This window comes from Euprymna scolopes, chromosome 20 (assembly GCF_053919585.1).
Source record: "Euprymna scolopes isolate OS-2025 chromosome 20, ASM5391958v1, whole genome shotgun sequence".
NCBI classification, from domain to species: Eukaryota; Metazoa; Mollusca; class Cephalopoda; order Sepiida; family Sepiolidae; genus Euprymna; species Euprymna scolopes.
Window position 1 is genome coordinate 33,052,740 of NC_136501.1, and position 19,102 is coordinate 33,071,841.

Here is a 19,102-nt window from a genome sequence, read left to right on the forward strand (position 1 = left end):
GAAATCACTTGTATTGAGTACAATAAATATAATAATCAGTAGAGAATTAGCTCTTTAATAATAATAACCAATACGAAATCTTCATAAATTAATATATCATATTTAGTTTTTTTTTTTTATGACTAGGCAATGCCGGACGGTCTGCTAGTCAATATACAAAACGGTCAACCCGATAAGTACAACAAAATGATCAACAACTTCTGATGTAAATATTTTCAACAATCATAAAATACATACATAATACAAACTATTAAAAAATAAAATTGTGGAGAACTTGTGCAGGTATATATATATATATATATATATGGTTACTTAATTTAATCACTAAGTATTTACTTCAACAGTGCTCAATACGTAGGTAGAGCTAGGTAGTAAGTTATAAAATATATATCGTAATTAAGCTACAGATTCCGCGTTTCATCTACTCTAGGATTCATCAGGCTCACGTCTCTATCTCCCTTTATGTACGTACAGTGTAACCCGGATATAAGAGACCCAAATATAAGAAAAACGGATATAAGAGATTTTCTTTAGTCCCAAATCAGAGCCTGTGTTAATGTAGAGGGTAACCCGGATATAAGAGAGCTGTGGAGGGGGATAAGGTAAGTCTCTTATATCCGGGTTACACTGATATTTTTGGGATATATTTTTTATGTTTGAAATTTTGTTATTTTGATTTCAATTTCATTACATATTTATGAAATTTTAAATAAAATCTTATTTTTTATAATTTCATGAATAGATATTTCTTATAAAATTTTAATTAAAATAAAAACTTTTAAAAATTTTTCTATTAAAAGTGCAAATAAAGACTAATTGTGTTTTTTATCTGTATAAATTTAATTTTGCTATTTTTTTATTGTATACTTTTCAATAATGTCATTTTTTATATTTTATTTCAATAAATTGTTTCAAAATACAAATACCGAATAAAAAAAAGTGAATAAACTGATTTGCCTTGTCACCGCTTCCGGTTGCGCTCCCAGAAAATTAAGACGTTTGTTGACTATAACCAAAAAGAAGAAAAAAAAAATGGCGAATATTTCTGTTAGAAGTTGAGAAAAAGCAGCACCACGTTTTCAAGAAAATTAATTTAAAAAGAATCTTATTTTATTTTTTCTTGACGGTCTTCTACAAGCTTAGCCATTATTACGATTTTAGCAAAACATACTATTGTGTGCACCCTCTGTTAAAAAGTGGCGGGGTGGGGAAGATTGTTTTTCCAGTGTTAATTATGCTAATAATTACATTTTTTGGGTTTGTATTACTATACACATAGATTCGAAAATGCTATAAAAAACAAAGATATAACAAATAAATGTTATCAAAGGCAAGATAAGTTACTTTTCTACCTAGCTATATTTTTTTAGTGTTTTTATTTAATGTAACATGTTTATTCACCTTGAAAAATATATAGCGTTTACCGTTTATTGGAAAATTTAAAATGGCGACCGACTCTCTATTGAACACGGTAAGTTTAAGAAAATGAGTTAAAGATAAAAACTATACAAAATGCTGTTAAAAACCCACCGAATATATGTCAGTCTGTCACAGTAACATATATTGAGTGGGTTTATAACAGTATTTTGTGTAGTCTTTTATTTTTAACTCATTTTCCCAAACTTACCGTGTTCAATAGAGAGTCGGGCGCCATTTTAAATTTTCCAATACATCGGTAAACGCTGTATGTTTTACGAGCTGAATAAACATGTTACATTAAATAAAAACACTAAAAATTGTCCAGTTAGGTAGAAAAGTAACTCATCTTGGTAACATTTATTTGTTATATATATATATATTTTTTTTTTGACAACTTTTTCGAATCTGTGTATAGTAACTCAAACCCGAAACTTAATTTAAAAAAGAATCTTATTTTTTTTTTTTTTGACAGTCTTCTACAAGCTTAGCCATTATTACGATTTTAGTAAAACGTACTATTGTGTGCACCCTCTGTCAAAAAGTGGCGGGATGAGGTGGGGGGGGGGATTGTTTTTCCAGTGTAAATTATGCTAATAAATAAATTTTTCATATACAAATTATTTTTTCCTGGATGACATAAACAAACAAAAACTGACTCTCCTCACTACTTGAAATGGTTTCGTTCGTGGGCTAGGAAAAGCTTCCTATTTTACTTGCTAACTTTTTCTGATGCATATATTTATAGAGTCGAGGATTTCACTCGAATAAAAGGAGGCAGTTGTTTCTTTTCCTTTGAATTTAATTTCCAACTATATGCTTGAAGGATTTTGTTTTATATCAAGAAATTTGAAGATGGGATCCATATCAGCCCGAATGTTTCTAATTGCTGTTTCTGGAACAGATTAGAGATCCCCCAGCCGTTGCCGAACAGTCAATTAATACCTATAGTAAAAGGATCCACTTTTCATCTTTTCCATGACTTAAGATGAGGGTTAATTACACCCCCCCTCCCTGCTCAAAAATGAATTTAATAATTTTTTTTCTTTTAAATCACTTAGTGAATCAACTTTATCTCTTGTTTCTTTTTAGATATTTTTTTCAACTTCTGGAGAGATTTTTTTTTTTTGTATTTTTTTAGATTAGGTCCACCTCCACAATTTTCTTTTAAATGACAACTTTTATAGGTTTTCGACTATGCTGAATACGAAAATCGCATTGAAATTTTGCAAAAATAAATAGTTATCGAGATATAAAAAGTATTATGCATTGTATTCTTTGGCGGCCATCTTTTTTACGCGCGTGCAGTGTACGTCATAGATGAGTAGATTTGTTTATGGCGCACGCGTAAAAAGATGGCCGCCAAAGAATACAATGCATAATACAACTTTTTATATCTCGATAACTACTTATTTCTGCAAAATTTCAATGCGATTTTCGAATTCAGCATAGTCGAAAACTTTTAAAAGTCGTCATTTAAAAGAAAATTGTGGAGGTGGACCTAATCTGACTATTTATCCCCCTTTTTTTTTTTTTTTTTTTTTTTTTTTTAAGTCCAACCAACTTAAAAGGGTGCATTTCTGTTTGCAGTTGTATATACTTTTAGTGCCGTCTGCCTTTTTATATATTCATTTTTCGTTTGCAAATCGTAAATTGCTTCGACCATTTCCGGTTTGTTTCGCAATTGCAAACATTCGAACCGTTATTAGTTCTCTTTAGAAGCACCTAATATTTTCTATTAAATAGTAAATGGAGAAAAAAATTATATATTTCTTCTTTTAAAAGATTCGCTTCAATTCAATGGTGTTTGTGCTTTGAGAATGTCGTTCGTACTATTTCTAAAAACAAATGCCTTATTAAAAATTACACTTGCAAGATTAGAAATTATTGTGGCGTGGCGTTGACCTTTACGTTAGCATGTACAAGTTTTTTTGTTTGCTTGATGGCAGATTACACAATGATTTTTATAAACTCGTTAACAACGGCATCGTTTTTTTTTAAGATTCATCAGTGTAGCTAAACGCAGCGAGAGCACCAACTCCAATATATATTATTTGTGGGTTGTTTGGCTTATAACGACAAGATGAGATTTCTGTCTATGCAGCCCCCCCCCCCGAGCCAATCTACAATCCACAGATACCAGTTCTTAACTATCAAACAGTTTCAGCTCGGATATGTGTGTGTGTGTGTGTGTATATATATATATATATATATATATATATATATATATAAATCGCAAGTTACAAATATCACGGTTATCCATTAACAGTGCAACCACGAGAAAAAAACAAAACAACTTGTTTAGGCATTAAAAGTAGTTTTATGTTGTTGCTTTCGTTAATTATTGCTTTATGTTATTAAATGAGAAAACATTTAAGTTAAAATTTGTTAAATAAGCACTACGTCAGGCAAAATTCGGTGGCCATTTTGTTTTGCTTCGGCTTCTTCACACAACGTTTACACTTTCAAGCGCGTTTTTCTCAATTTTCAATGGATTATACTAACTGGATTTTAATGAAAATGATTTGTTATTTAGTAATATTTAACTAAAACAACAACATAATATACTTTTAATGTCCAAATAGATGTTTGTAGCATTTTTCCATGATCGCGATCTTTTATAAGTTATATATATATATATATATATATATATATATATATATATATATATATATATATATATGTGTGTGTGTGTGTGTGTGTATTAAAATGTATCATGAATACGTTTTAAAAAAATTGCTCAATAAAGTAGAACTATAACAAACTAATAAAACCTGTGTTAAGTTGAACAGAGCCCAACGAACACCTTGCTCACACAAAGTGCTCCAAATCATTTTGTATAGAGCTTTATTACACTAATAAATAACTGTTAAGCTCGACCCCTTTGAAGCATTATATACATAATCCTGCCTCCTTTTCTGTTCTGTCGGTCTTGGTGTGTATGCAAATATTGTATTATATAGATGTATATATACATATAGTCTTATATCTCTACACATTTACGTTTCGTATTGTGTGTGCGTGTGTTCTTGCCTATTGGCTGTTCCAACAGCTTGACAGCCTCCCTCGTTCAGTTTCGTCGATGTTGTGATTATTCACCAATCGTAGCCTTCCCTTCTTTCTGTCTTTCTCTCTCTCCACGGGCACTTGCTTATTGAACAGCGTGGTGACAAGAACACTCAAGTAAACCTAACCAGCGTTTTTGGCTTGTTCAGATATAGAATCAAATCTCGTGCTGAACACAGGATCCCACACAGCAACAACAACAACAACACGTCTTTCACGATCCACCGTCCATGCAACATATACAACAATAACAAAGCGAACACTTTTTATTTTAACTTAAAATATGACTTGATCTAAAAAAAAAATCAACTTTTTTAATCACATTTGGTAAATCATTTAATCTCACGTCCATTTTTAGATTTTTCGTTTTTTTTAAATCATTTTTATTTTTTTACTTTTACTTTTTATTATTACTCCTCTTCCGATACTTTGTTAGTTTGTTTGCGCTCAGAAGCGGGTTTTTTTTTTGTTTACTCTCCCAATAATTAGTAAAAAGCATGTGACACACACACACACACACACACACACACACACACACACACACACACACACACACACACACACGAACTTAGTTGGCCTGACGAATTCCTTCGTTAAAATGGAACGCAAATGTTTCTGTTTAGTTAAGCTGACAGTTGCTATATAAGTATAATTTTATACCGCTATTATTACTACTACTAAGCTCTGGAGATATTGAGCATTGTTTAAGTAATTACTGAAACACAATCTCTGTTTTATATATATATATATATATATATATATATATATATATATATATATATATATATATGGCGTGAATGAATAGAGGTACAGTTTTCAGCATTATTTATTTATTGGTGGTGTTCCTAGAATTCTGGTCAACAATGATCTGGCGTAAGATCGTTTCAGAGACTACTTGGAATATTTTAATGTGTGTGTGTATGTGTGTGTGTGTGTGTATATATATATATATATATATATATATATATATATATATATTGCAATAATGTTCTACTTTTAGTATAGGAGAAATGACCAAAACTCTCAATTACGTGTGTAAAAGCATAAAATTTTAATAATAAAAACACAATGCATATGTTTAATATGTCAGTTGATACCTTCGGTTTCAAGGAAACTCTGCTAAAGATATCAAAGAAATCTAATTTTTAATCAATGTAATTCCAGTGTTTCCGTGAAACCGCAGGTATCGATGGGCAATCAAACTAAAATATAGTGTTTCTTAAAATAATATCTGTATACACACATGTGTGCATGCCCATTTTTTTAAACCACAAGTCAACACAATGGTTCGCTGGGACTTCTGTGCACTCAGGGTGCACAATCCAATGTCCATACCAAAATTTCCATACCATGTACCCCAAATATTTTATTCATGATTTTTTTTTTACGAGTTCAAATATGTATTTTTAAATCAAACTGAATTTTTACATGATGATAATATAGACCCGAAAATATTTTATATTTCTTTCCTTGTGTAATGAATTATATGTGGTTTATATCTCATTATTTTTTCAGATGTTTTCTTAACAAAATTATATTACTCATGTTAGCCAATTTCTAGTGTGTCGCTTTGTCTTCAGTTATCCAAAGCACATTTTATTTATCTATTTCAGAAATGAGTGATTATCAAGATTTAAGATACTCCCCCCCCACCTCTTTTTTTTTTTTTTTTTAATTTATATTTTACCTAAAAATGTAGCCAACATTTCAAATTAATATAGTATACATAGACATATAATATGCACATATGTATATTTGGGGTTTCCATCTTGGCACAGTTTGCAAAGACTGGTCTTTGGGCTTAACCAATCGTAGTTAAAGAGAACTCTCTTGCTCTAATGCTTATAATCATGACAATTGAAACATACAAAGTGTAGTTGTGTGAAAATATGTTTATTAATAGTTGCACAAACATTTTCTTCATTCCTGTAAGAGTTCATCAGGATGTGCAAATAACATTCTTGTTTTTTAAGGAGGTGTAGGGGTTGTATGTCCATGGTAAGGCAATAAACTAAGCACTTTATTACATAGGGGTAGTAATAAAGATAAACCCAGGTAACTTATAAAAGGGGAAGGAACATAGTAATCATTGCACAGCCTGATGAACTCCTACTGTAGTGAAATATGCAAATTTCTGTATAGCTTTCCATAAATGTGCTTGCATACTAACCTCTATTTGTGTATTGAGCATTGTTGAAATAAATACAAGAATAAATACATGCACTATCATATATATATATATATATATATATATATATATATATATACACACACACACACACACATTGCTAGGTTTAGCCACACTGATGAGTTATAGAAATGACAAAGCATGTTTGTAGATAACTAATGTTGATGACCTATAAATGATGAGACATGTGTCTATGGATAATTTAAGGGGAATAAAAAGTGGACCATGAGTTTATTTTTGGCAGGTTCGTTAACTCCTTTAGTTTGTCTTTAGTTTTCATATTCGAGAAGCAATGTTTCTGACAAAGGGGAAAGAATTGCTGTTTTTTGGGGTTGGCATCTGTTTACCACTTATCATTGGCTAGCTTTTGATCTTGAAGTATTATTATTATTTTCTAGTTCCTTATGTCAAGTGGCTTCATGCCTTGTCTGGAATGATTTCCAGAAAAAATAAAAAAATAAAATTATAATATATTATGGGGAGAAATATCCGACAGCAAGGGTATGAATATTAACCATGAAATCTTATGTGAAAAAGGCTTTATTCTATAGATCTGGTATTTGGGTACAATTTACATTTTCATCAGAATTGTAAAAACGAAGAGTAAAGTAAATCTGTTATTAATTTGTAGAAAACCTTACACAAAAAATAAAGTCATTACAAAATTTATATCATATTTCTAATCTCTCATTTAATTTATCTATTGTATTCCTTGGTTGGAGAGGAGCAAAGATATAACAGTTAGCAAGAAAGAGATGAATGAATACTTTTATATTTCAGTTAATGATCTTAATCTGATAAAATAATTTTGTCATTTTTATTGATTTTTATATAAGTATATGGAAAAAGGTTGGGTTGATTCCACTGTGACATTTTCTATCTGGATGTGAAATAGTGGGATTATCACTGCGCCTGTATTGGAATATAATATCAAAATGTACAAAGAAAAATGTATGAACTGATAAAAGGAATAAAATCTCTTAATATAATACAAGTTCATATATTGTATTCAAGTTAACAGTAACAAGATATTGGAATTGGGATATAATATTATAATCAGAAGATGGGCAACGAATAATGATTAAAAATGAAGAAAACAGCTTAGTTCTAAAACTATTAGGTTGGTGCAAAAATAATGTCGCTTTCTGACGTTCAGCTATATATAAAAACATTTTTTTTTGCACCAACATAGTAGGTTAGAATAATTACTAGATATGAGAAGGGGAATAGATTTGAATTAAAATAATTGAGATTTCTAAATATTTTAATATCTCTTCACATACTGGAAATTATTTCCTAGGAAAATGTAAAAATCAAAACCCAAAAAAACTCTAAAACTACCACATAATTAGATTTGTCTTTTTTTTTTTAAACAAAGTAATTATGTTTTTATAAATTACTTCAGTTAAAAATGTGTGAAGAAACTTTTAAGAATAAACTATGTAGGAATAATAGTAAAACTGAATTTACAAACCCATTTAAGGGTTTTATCTAATAGAATATTTAGGAGTTTAACTTACATACTTATATATTCGATATATATATATATATATCGAATATATATATATATATATATATATATATATATATATATATATAGAGAGAGAGAGAGATATTAGCCTTTGAAGTTTTTTTTTGTTTTTTTTAACTATATTTAAAAAAAATGTCCTAATTCCTTTGTTGGAAAACTTGTTTGTTTGTCTGAGGAACACAAACTCTTCTGTCAATTTTTGGTCTACAGACTTGAAATTTGATAGATAGGGGATTTGGATCTTTGGAGCAAATTCGATTTAGTCTTTAGCTGGTAAAAATAGCTGCTAAAGGATCAAAATTGATAAAACATTGGAACTTGGCAGGTGTATGCCAACTTAAAATGCTCTTGTACACATGTGCAAATATACATTTATACATTAAAGTCGGTTCAATTTCTTATTCATTTAATGATAGTTCAAACGATAATGACCAAAGTAGGTGTGCTAAATGGTTTCGTTTCAATTCTAGCTAATGGCACCCAAGTCAATTTTTTTTTTTGTTAACTTTTGAGCTCAGTACTATATGTTTGATGCAATGTAATAATCAATAGAGTATTGGCTGTATCATAAATTATTTGAAATTTGCATAAATTAAAATATATTTAAGCATATTTTATGACTAGGCTATATCAGGGAGGGCACTATTGTATATTGGGTACAATATAATAATCAGTAGGGAGTTATTGGCTCAATAATAATCAATATGAAATCTGCATAAATTAACATATATTACAGCACATTCTATAACCGAGCAATGTTGAACGGTCTGCGCTATATATATGTGTTTTTATTTTTTTCATTAGTTGAATCAAACGATTGGAACAAAAATGCGAAAGAAACATAGTAGAAACAGTGCACATAATTTCAAAGAAATTCTTAAAAAAAAATCCCTTCAAAATCTTTTTATTGAACTGGTTCCTTGTTTTATTTGAAAGTTGGTGCAGGTAACAATAACAATGTTAAGTAATTTTTATACATAAAAACTTAAGTGTCACAATAAAATTAAAAAAAAAAAATTACATTTTGTAAGAAAGTCCCCAAAAATGATATTGAAATATTGAATTTGCAAAAAGGTCAAGTTGACCTGATTGATATTTAATACATTTTGACCAAATCAATTTAATAGACTTAATCTTTGTCAATCACAGTATAAAATGTTATCACTGTTACAAATCAAATATATTTAAAAACAAATGTTCCTTTTGGAATTTTCACACAAAAAAAAGACATTAGGCAAGAAAATATTTTTATTTCTCTTGTTCAAAAAAAAAAAAAAATGAAATTATTTTTCTTGATAAATGATTCAAAATTGAAAAACATTTAAGACAAATTTTTATATGATTCATCTCAATATAACTTAAATGCTTTAAAATATTTTATGTTAAGCAAAAAGTAGAAATAAATACAAAACTGATTAAATAATAAAAAAAAAAACTTGGAAGCAAATTATTAATTGCAATATTTTAAGAAATGCTGTAAATTATCTTTAAATTATTTGAACTTTTCAAGTTTTGTAGGAAATGATATCAACAATATATATTTAAATCTATTCAAAACGACCCCCCCTACACTTTTGCAAAAAGTAGAAAATGGAAAAATAATTTGAGATGACAAAAATCTCTAACCAGTGTTGTGGAGTCTGATTTCAAAATTTTGACTTTGGCTCCTTATTTTAAAGTCTTCCAATATCCAGATTGTCTGTTGATTGCTCATCAATTAAAAATCAAACTCGGATTCCTTACATTTTTATGAGTCCATCTCTGATTCTTTTTAAAACTTCTGACCATGATGGTAATCTGAATCAATCTATTACAATTCGAACTCTTTTTCAAAAGAGATTATAAATTAAAATCCTATATATCCTAACACGATATAACAATATCCGACAAAGTCAAGAATTAATGATTACCATAAGTTTCAAATGCCTTTACATTGTATTAAAAAACATTGTTGTTGTTTTTTTTCTAAAATGATTAATATGATCATCTATTTGGTATTTTACATTTCAGAAAAGAGTTTCAAAATTGATTGGTTCTTTACTTTTGACAATTAATTTATGCAGGAATGTTTCTTATCAGCCCAGGAAAGTGATAACTACAAGCCTCTGAGTTTTCAATCTTATGTGACAACTTCTGATACATACTATAATAAATTAATGAGCATATATCCTAGTGATTACAAAAGAAAATGGATTTTACAAGTATAATCTTGTCAATCTATTTCCATTTAAGAATTAATTTCTACGTTAATTGCATATATAGAAAATATAGAAAAATGTCATAAATAATTTGACACATTAGGATATATATATATGTATATATATGCACATGCACAGAAACTAATTAGAAAAAATAAAAGATATTTATTGGCTAATAACTCACATTTTGGTCTTGAGACCACCTTCTGGGTATACTTTTAAAGATATATTTTCATTATTAAGAAATGGATGCACATAACTTGTCTGTGTGGAACATCTTGCTGCTAAAATGCTAGCGATATGAGCTAATAGAGACATTTGATGTTTAATCTGTGTGTGTGTGTGTGTGTGTGTGTATATATATATATATATATATATATATATATATATATAACAAAATAGCTTTAAAATTTATATTCACATTGTAAATTCAGTCAGAAGGACAAGGAAAAACGAGACAATCAGATTCAAATAAACATTGGTCATATATATATATATATATATATATATATATATATATATATATAGTACACACATGTTTTAAAACGTGATTTCAATCAATCTTTCTGAAATATAAACTAAATGATGAAATTTTCTGATTAAGAGAAAAAGAGTTCAATACCATTTTTACTTTTTTTTTTAATTGGTTTAAATCTATGAAATCTATAACTAATTTGACTAATTATTTATGTTGTAAACAAGGCAATATCTATGAAGCGTATTGGTGTCTTTTTCTTGCAATTTTTGATAGGTTGTTTGTTGAACATGAAAGTGTTAATAACTTTCTTTGGTTTTCCCTAACCTTTAAGCGGCGGCCATTTTGTTGTAGCATGCTATGGATGATGACCTACTTTCCTTCACACAACGTCAGTATAACTCAAGAGGCAAAATTTCTCACATTACACACAGTAGCATTTATCCATTGATGAATATCCCATCTCATTTAAACTCCTGTATTGCTTATTACAAGCAGGTTTTCTTTCTTTATATTTTCCCCATAAAAGCGTTTTAATAGAAAAGCAACATTTTTAATGTGTGTGCATATATATATATATATATATAATTTGTTTTACTTAAAATTTTTATTCAATAGACCACGTTTTACAATTTGAGGCACATAAATCTTAATCACATTTTTATCTACCAAATTTATTTTAGTAAAGTATTTTAATAAAATTTACATACTGTGTGTGTTCTTTCTATTTCTCGTTTTGTGGGTGTGTGTATATATATATATATATATATATATATATATATATATATATATATATATATATACATATATATATATATATATATATACACGCATTTGTATCAGATCTTCTGTAACATTTCTAATAAATATCATGCTTTATTAAATCGGTAACTGTTGTCTTTGTTCGTACTGAACAAAATCACAGTATATATATGTATATATATCTTGATTTACACACACACACACACATATGCGTGTGTGCATGTTTTAATATATGAAAGAGATGGTAGAATTTTAAACTCGATTTTAAGCATTTGCCTGACTAACTACATTGAAAAACTGTGATACAACAAAACTATCTCTGTAAATTAATTAAAATCAATTTATCTAATTATTTAATTTTAATAATAAAACAGTTTTAATTCTATTATAAACCTATATTTTATTTAGCTTTGTTCTAGTTCCCAAGACTATATTTCCTATTATATAAACCCCCCCCCCCAGCTTAACAATGAATCATAAATAATTGCTTTAAAGTTAATTATCATCTAGTGTAATGAACACTCGTTAAAGATTAAGATTTTTTCATTAAGGCAATTTTTTTCTTTTTTTATGTTTTTTTTTCTTTTCTGGATTTTCTGAATAGTCCATATAGTAGTCATCTTAGTAATATTTATAAGAGTAGAGTGTTCCATATTGGAGAAAAGTTTATAGACCATTGTCTGTTGCTTGCCTTGTGTCTACTTTCAGAAAACTTAAAAGAAACAAGTTTATCAAGATAGTTGCAGATTAGTAATCTTAGCCCGTTTTTAATGAAGGTGAAAAGAAAGCATTAAGAATCTTTTTTATTAAGACTGAATCAAATCTTTTAAAGAATCGTAATAAGATATGGGATTGTAAAAATAATTAAATCACTGAACTAATTCAATGGTAAAATGGTTTTGATTTTTGCTTAAAACTGTAGATGTATTTTCATTAGTGTTGTGCAAGACAGACATTTACAGATTCTATTGAAATTTTATACGTTTTTTTTTATATTATAATGGAAAAAGGTTATTTATTTTTCAAAATTTAAACAATGGTTAATCATATTTTTATTTTATTTAGGAAAAATAATTATTTATATTGGCTGTATTTTTCTTTTTTTTATACCGTATGTATGTATGTATGTGTATGTATTTCTTTAAAAAGCAGCATTTACCCATGTTGGATTAAGATGACCCCTCTCTATGTAGCTAGAATTCTTCTCTTTTCTTTCTTTTTTCTTTTCTTTTAAATATATTTCATAAAATACGACATTCTCTGTCTATTTGATATGCTGATCTTCCATTACAAATTCGAACATTTATAAGTTTGTCAAATGCCAAGGTAAATATGACCCTTGGGGAAAAAGATTATTTGCCTTTGTTTGATTTGTTGTTGTTGTTGTTATTATTTATTTATTTTTTTAAGTATCAACTAATTATATAATGTATATATTATTCACCGGAATATGCTTGATATATATATATATGTGTGTGTGCGTGTGCATGCTACCTTGGAATATTGTGTGTAACTCAGATGGTAGTATATTTTATAATTAAAATATTTTATTTACCAATGAGGTACCATTTATCAAAGCTAAAAGTCGCCTGAGGATAAAATTTAATGTGATTAATAGATTGTCAGTTGTAGGATAACGAATATGAGAGGATTTAAAATAATTAATGGAATGAATTGAGTACAGTTTATAACATATGTTAATGACTATTAATTTCTCAGATATATTATTGTTTTTAAATTTGCAATCTCATGATTTTTCTGTTTTGTTTTAGACCTTTTTAGAATTCTAACCACCCTTTTACTCACAATCGTGTGTGTGTGTGTGTGTGTGTGTGTGTGTGTGTGTGTGTGTGACTACCACTTGAATTTGTAACATTTTTGTAAATTTCATTTAAAATATATTTCTAAACCTTCCTTGGACTAGTCTTTTAAGTTGATTATTTATTCAAAATATTTTGGAGTCATGCCTTAACCTGTCATTATTTTCTTTGTTTTTGTGGTTTTTCTTTGTAACTAAACAACTTGACCTAATAAATAAGAGGTTTTTTTTTTGTCTGATACTTTTTTAGCTACAAAATATCTTGACATATCTAGATTTATTTTGAACAAATTATGTTAAAAACAAAAGCTCACTTAGTGTTCTTTATAAAATAAGCAAGAAGTCTAGTTTTAAGGTGATTCCACAATATATATATATATATATATATATATATATATATATATATATATATATATGTAAATTTTATATTTCTTTCATCTGTTTAACAGAACATATTTCTTCTTTCTATATGCATATTTGTATACAGATGTATGTGTGTGTATGTACATCGTGTAAAAATCTACTTAAAATTATACAACCAAATCAAAACAACAGGACAGACCTTACACAAAGGGCTCAATGTTCTTTCAGACAGGGCTTTATAAGAAGTGTTAAAATAAACTACATTTATTATTTGTTTAAGAGTGGATAGTACAATTAAACAGCACATAGAGAAGTATTTTCTGCAGTATTAGCTGAAAGTAAATTTCTGGCTTAAAATTCCAAATGATTCTATGTGTATATAGTGTTGATAGAAATAGACACTTCATAAAGGTTGCAGTTTTACCAATTTTTTTTTTTCCAGAGATTTCACAATTTATCTAAGTTCTTTGTGTGTATTCTATATTTTTACAATAAAGAATACATTTGTACTAGAGAATTCTGTTACTTCGAACAATGACGTTAGTAAGATTTGTATACATCTTATGTTAATTGTTGTCCATGGTGAAGAAAACCGAAATAAATTATGTTGATCATAATCTAGGTGTGCACACAGTACATCAGATACACCCTGATGACTTATGCAAGTTGTGACAGAAATAAATCTATATAACAATTTGAATATTTCTTTCATTTTTTTATGTCACGAATTAGGAACGATTGTTAGATATGAAAAACATGTAAAAAACAAATATAAAAACATGATCATTATGAAACGTCGTTTTTTTTGTTATTGTTTTTTTTTTAGCAATTATTTCCTGGACACCTGAACAATAAACTAATACAAGAATGCACTTTTTCTTGTTAAATCACTGAAGTTAAGCTATATTTAAGCTTGTTTAGTGCCAGACGGATGACCATTTGGCAACTACTAGGCTAATCTGACTGAAATTTTGTATGGACCTTTGTTATAATAAGGTCCACCGAACTAAGTATTATGGTGTCTGATGCATATTTAGGGATTAATATGGATTAGTATTTAATGAGCACAGATTTAACCATACAAAACTATTAAGTTGGCATAAAGCACTAATTCTTAGTAAACGGGATATAACTTTTGTCCGTTTTTAACTGGTTAGAAAGTCTATGGTCTACATTTTTGAATGTGAAAAAACATGAGATTGTAGTGCACAGCATACATGTACAGAAATTCACACATAACAGCTTCACTTGGCATTTTTTTTTCATTGTCATCTGTTGCCACCAATTAGTTTTTTTTTTTTTATTTAGTGTCTGTCCTGAAGTTAATTTTAGACGAATAGATTTTGCAAATTAGACTGCTTCAACTTTTTCGTAAAGGGATCTATCTTAAAGAAGGAAAACCTAACATCCACTTTTAATACTAATCCAGGCATTTCGCATATGTTTTTCTCGGGGTCAATTGGTGTTGTTGGTGAGAGTCCTTGTAGTGCTGTGTAAATTGGATACAACTATACTTTAGCCAGCATTCACGGTCAATCTTTTCTATAACGAATGATCTGGTCATTTGCCAATGATCTGCTTACTTGTTTCCGTTACATATATGCACACATACATAGGGAATAATATATATATATATATATATAAAAGCTTTAAACTAAAAATTTTGATTAATTAAAAACAGAAAAGAATTTCCCCCCCCCCCCTCCTCCGACAATTCACCCTTGTCTGTTCGTCCGTCTGCATTTTTCTCAATAACTATGTCTTGGTAGTTTTTAAAATTCTGTACAAATATTAAACATGAGATGAGCAAAAAAACGTAACGGAGCGGATTTTCCGGGAAAACTCCGAAAACTCAAAATTTAAATATGTAAAAGAATTGGGGACTTTTTGAGCTAAATGGGGAAGGGGTGCAAATGATGTACTTTATCGTTTCTTTTTATTGCATGGTGCAGAACTCAAATTTGCATATGCTAAGGCCTAAAACTGCACCGTTTGTTAATTTTCACCAGGATTTAATGTTTCCTGGGGACTTTTTGAGCTAAATGGTGGGGTGGTGGCAAATGCTGAACTTAGTCATTTTTTTTTATGCCTTGTTCACTGTACACTCACGGGGGACCATGCATGCTTCTTTGTTTCTTTTTTTTTCTTTTTTTTATAAATTTAACAATTTGGATAAATGTAACAATTTTTATTAAGTTAACAATTTTTATAGTTCTGAAATTATTCTTGAGTAGTTAATATTGTGTTAGGATAGACATAATTGAAATGTTGCATTTTTAAAAACGAAATGTATGTGCATAAGTTCTATGTAGCAAATAGATTTTTAGGTTTCCATGCTGAAATGTTTTGGATACGAAAACAATTTTGCAATGAAAAAAAAAATGTGTAAATTTTCTCCCTTTGCTGTCTTTATCAAGACAACAAAAATTGATTTTGACATGGCATTTTTTTTTCTATGGCAACATGCATGCCATAGCATTTTACCTTTTGTCTATGTCTAAAGCCATCCTTGCATATATATATATATATATATATATATATATATATATATATATATATATATATATATATAATCTAATTCTCTAAATTGTAATCAAGACAGCAGATTCTGTGCACAAAAAAGCCGACTATCCTTTCAAATAGAACTTTATAATAATATTAAAAAAAGAAAAGCAAAACAAACAAAATATGACTTAATGCTTTACTGCAGTTTCACAGGATTACTGATCACCAGAATTTTGTTTAATAAATTCAGAAACGTCTTTTTCTATTTGAATAAAGGAATTTGAATGAAAAGAGATGTTAAGGATTTATTATAGAGTCCTGGTCATTGAAAAACCAATGAAACTGCAGTAAAGTGTTACATTCAGCCACATTTGTTATTTTAATGCATGTGTGTGTGAACTTTCCTTTGCCTATGTTCTAACTTTATGTTTATTATATGTTAATGAAAAGCTGTTGTAATCCTAAGTATAACCACTACCCACTCATTCTTATTTTCAGTCTTGTTCAGAAAATAAGTAAAACTATTGACTTTTAATAATTTTTTGTAAAATACCTCAATAGCAATTGACGTGCTCAGGAATTAAATTGTAAGCTGTTTTTCTTTTTTCTTTATTGTGCTTGCATACTCTTAAACATTATTTTTAGGTTTTGACCTTGTTTCTGTAACCTCTTAGTGAAAAGATTAATTTTTAACCGTGAAAGCTATTACACACAAAGGTACATGTGTATTGTAATCCACTAAACGACTATTTTTCTGTGTCACAGTTCTTCAGTGTGGCTAGACGTGGCAAGCACTTTCATGCTGAAATTTGAAACTGATCAGCAGTCAGGCATTTTACTCTTGCACTATTGTGTTTGTTTAACAGCAATGGCAATTGTAGTAGGAATGTTTTTCTTTTTTTAAATTCGTACTACTAATTACCGGGAGAACTCCATTCTAATTACAAAGGGTAATGATTTATGCAAAGGAGAAACTGTTATTTCTCTCTTACTAGAGATTTCACCCTTCCTCTCTCTCTCTCTCTCTCGATATATATATATATATATATATATATATATATATAGTGCTCTATGGACAAACTTATCTTTAGTTGACCTTTAACAAGTAAATATTTTCTTTCACTAGCCAAATAGAAAAAATTACAAGCCAACCCCACATAATTTTTAGAATATGACATGTTCGTTCTGTGACGAGTTATACATAATAAAAAATTTTCTGTTTTTTTTTTTTTTTTTTTTTTTTTAAACAAGTGTGATTCTAAATATACAACAAATTTTATGTTGATACCTGAAGATATAAACATTCTAATTTCTTCAGATATTTTTTTAAACAGCCTTCGTTAAATAAAAAGTATATTGTTCTATTAAACTTCATTGTTTCAATAATTTAACTGTGTTCGTTTTATATATAAAAAAAAATAGTTGAAAAGATATTTTTTACTCAGGCAGCTTTGGAAGATTGTCAGTGAAAGAAATAAAATCGCCCAAAGATTTCATTATTTCTAGTCATCACTTTGAAAAATCACTCGCAAATGCGACCGTTTCATTCGCAATGTAGAGCTCTGATATATATATATATATATATATATATATATATATATATATATATATACACACACACACACAGCGTAATCATGTTGACACACCGCTTCTCGTCAGATCACCGAAGTTAAGCAATGTTGAGCCTGGTTATTACCAGATGGGTGACCATTTGCGAATTATAGGCGCTGGATGTGCTATCCGTTTATCTCAGCATTTGTTTCCAGTCATCCTGTACATACACTTCACTTGCCACTGGTATTTAACAATGTCGACTCAGGAGAGGTGTGGTTGGAGATTGTGCACCTCCTGCCACAAAAATTTCATGCACAGACACCCCTACATGGGTATCCATAGTCTGTCAAAGACTGAAGGAGCCTGTTTTCATGTATATATATATATATATATATATATAAATGATGTGGTATTCTCTGACATTGTTGTTATAATAATAATAATAATGAATATTACATTAAAAGGTGTCTACGTTTCTGCATTGCAAGACAGGAAGAGATTCCATTGAATTAAAACCTTACTAATTGAGGGAAAGGCATGCAAACTAATTACAGAAACCAGGATAAAAATATGTACTTAACATAAGTTTTGTTTGCTGAATTCAGATAAAATGTCTTTTTTTATTAGGCACTCCTATTTAAAAAAAAAAAAAAAGAAAAACATATACATGTGTATATACATATAAGCATAAACTCAACAGATTTAGTAAAATTTATTAGAATGCCCGAAACCAACAATGGATACTAATTTGTTTTATTTTTTCTCAAAGAACTGCTAAACACTTGTACATTAAGAAAAAGAATAAAAAAAATTATTTAAATGCTAAATATTTTAAATTTCACAAACATAAAGTACAAGGATCATTCCAAAATTGAAGCCTCCTACTGTTTTTTTTAAACTAAAAAAGTTGAAGAGCTACAAAGACGGGAGTGGTGCCATTAAAATGAGCAACCTTTTGTGCTCCAGAATTTATTTTTCTACATAATTACTATCATTCTCAACGAACTTTTGCCAATAATTATGACATATCTCTGATTCTGATTCATGTCCATAGCAGGCATTGCTTTCGTAGATTTTTACACCGTGACTATCTGCAACAGATAGATGTAACTTTCAGGTTATGAATGCATAAGTTTACTCATCATAACAATGCAATTTACAATCCCTTCTCTCTATTCAGCTGATCTATTCAGCAGAGAAAACATAGGAGGTATTATTTTTGGGA

At 28.8% G+C, this 19,102-nt stretch overlaps 1 protein-coding gene across 4 annotated transcripts in view; it reads left to right on the top strand.

Annotated features, from left to right (window-relative positions):
• Positions 1–19,102, top strand: part of LOC145241388 (uncharacterized) — a 166,066-nt gene that overhangs the window by 58,802 nt on the left and 88,162 nt on the right. Inside the window, exon 1 of one of the 4 annotated variants that reach the window (XM_080104311.1) lies at positions 4,532–4,809. The exons of the other annotated variants lie outside the window; for them this stretch is intronic. The gene's annotated coding sequence lies outside the window, so the exon portion shown is untranslated. Of the gene's footprint in view, positions 1–4,531; positions 4,810–19,102 lie in introns of those variants that run through there. 4 annotated transcript variants of the gene reach the window in all.